Raw genomic sequence first — 2,587 nt, forward strand, 5'->3', positions numbered from 1 at the left:
GTGTCCCATATGGTCCCCCGTGCCTGCCAGGAGCTATTTCTGAGCAGACAGCCAGGAGTAACCCCTGAGCACTGCCCGGTGTGACCCAAAAACTAAAAACCAAAAAAAAAAAAAAAAAAAAAAGATGTCTCCCCGAGGGAGGGGAGGGAAAAAAAGAAGGGAGTAGAGATGTTTCCCCATTGCCTCCTCATCTGGCTTCCCCCACTTGGAGGTGGGCTTTATTTCTCCCAATATAGTCTGCTTTGGAGGCCTGGAGAAGCTGCCATCTTGGCAAGTGGTTCCACTTGGTGAAGTGACTGGCTTGTGGGTAAATAGCTTGCGGTGTGAGTTTCCAGCCTATGATTCCCTCCCAACTGTGTGTGTGTGGATTATTCCATGCATCGGAATTGCTGCCAGGCCTGCGTCTCTTGTCCTACCCAGACTTGGGGCATGGAGATCCCTCTCCCTCTCTGGGGATTGTGGAACGCACAACCCACAATTTCACAGTGGACCAGGAGGAAGACACTAACCATCAGGGACACAGACCACCAGGGATACAGGCCACTAGAACAGACAGTGGGTGTCTGTGGGCCGTGTCCCTGGCATCTTTTCTGGTGATGAAGTTGGGCCACAAGCCCTGGGCAAATTCCAAACATGCAAAGAACAGGCTTGTCTTTCCTCCTTACATAATAGTCAAGTCGCATTCATGGAAATTCCTCAGGGACTTAAAAGCACGCAAAAGTGACTTTGTCTATATATGTGTATAGAAACAAGTCTCTTTGCTTTTCTCCTGCTCTCTCTCACTCTCTCTCTCCCCCCCGCCTCCTTCCTCCTTTCCTCTCTCTCTTGTCCCTTCCTCCCCGCCCCTCCATACGCACAGTTCCAAAGTAAAAGAAGTAAAATGCCTTTCCAGGGTGCCCCAAAGGGGTAGTGTTGGCTTCACGGAGCGTCATTGTCTGTGAGTCTTTTCAGTAAGGGCAGCCCTGGAGACTAATTCCTCGCTGTGCCTTCCTTGAAAAAGCGATTGGCATTTTCTTCTTTGCATTCTTGTTGCGTTGTTTAAGGTCAGACTCTCTAGGTGCTCAGGGACTTGTAGCTCTGTGCTCAGGGCCAGGAATGGGGGACTCTGCACAGTATTTAGGGGATCATGCACTGCTGGGGACTGAACCCAGGTCTCTTGCATGCAAAAGCACTCAGCTCATGGGACCATCTCTCCAGCCCCTGATTTTTCTGTTAGTAGCATTTTCATTTTTTTTCCTCTATTTTTCTGTTTTAATTTTTTTCGTCTCTTTATTGTCTTGTTGCTCTTTCATTTTTTTAATCTTTATGGATTGACTGATTGATTGGTTGGTTTTTGGGCCACACCCAGCAGTGCTCAGGGGTTATTACTGGCTCTGTACTCAGAAATCACCCCTGGCAGACCCGGGGACCATATGGGAATGCTGAGAATCGAACAGGGCCCCTCCCGAGTCAGTCTCATGCAAGGCAAATGCCCTAGCACTGTGCTATATCTTTGGCTCCAATTAGCAGCTCTGAAGCAGTGGGAGGCTGCAAAGGTGAGCAAAGGACACCCAGCCCTGAGGACAGAACCAGCTAGCATGACATTTTATTTTGGGGGTGAGGTGGGTTTTGGGGATTTAGGGCCACACCCTGCAGTGCTCAGGGGTTACTTCTGGTTCTGTGCTCAGAAATCGCTCCTGGCAGGGCCGGGGAGGTGGCGCTAGAGGTAAGGTGTCTGCCTTGCAAGCGCTAGCCAAGGAAGGACCTCGGTTCGATCCCCTGGCGTCCCATATGATCCCCCCAAGCCAGGGGCAATTTCTGAGCCCTTAGCCAGGAGTAACCCCTGAGCATCAAACGGGTATTGCCCGAAAAACCAGAAAAAAAAAAAAGAGAAATCGCTCCTGGCAGGCTTGGGGAGTTGATGGGATCGAAACCAGGGCTGTCCCAGGTCAGCAGCATGCAAGGCAAATGCCCTACCATTATGCTATCACTCCAGCCCCTAGCATGACATTTTTTTTTGTTTGTTTTTGTTTTTGTTTTTGGGCCACACCCGGCAGTGCTCAGGGGTTTCTCCTGGCTGTCTGCTCAGAAATAGCTCCTGGCAGGCACGGGGGACCATATGGGACACCGGGATTCAAACCAACCACCTTAGGTCCTGGATCGGCTGCTTGCAAGGCAAACACCACTGTGCTATCTCTCCAGGCCCAGCATGACATTTCTTGTGACAGGGAAGGACAAGAGAGACTTCAAGTGGTGAAGTCCTTGTAAACTGGTTCTAATGTAAACTTTACCTGCTGGCATGGACTTCCTGTCTGCAGTCTCCAGACACTCCTAAAGATTTTATTACTTATTTTAGTGGAGAGATTTGTGCCCCCCTGATCGCCAAATGCAGGTGATTCACCCAAATCAGCTTATGGGACCTGCAGCCACCCAAAGATAAGGGGTCTCAAGAGATCTCAAATTTCAGTGAGAGAACTCAGGGCCAGCCAGCTGCTCTGAACTTTTATCTTCCCAGGGAGAAGGATTGAACCATCCCAAAGATGCTCAGGGTTTTACTCCTGACTTTGCACTCAGAGATCACTCCTGGCAGGGTTTGGGAGACCCTATA

This window comes from Suncus etruscus, chromosome 9 (genome assembly GCF_024139225.1).
Source record: "Suncus etruscus isolate mSunEtr1 chromosome 9, mSunEtr1.pri.cur, whole genome shotgun sequence".
In the NCBI taxonomy this organism is placed as follows: domain Eukaryota; kingdom Metazoa; phylum Chordata; class Mammalia; order Eulipotyphla; family Soricidae; genus Suncus; species Suncus etruscus.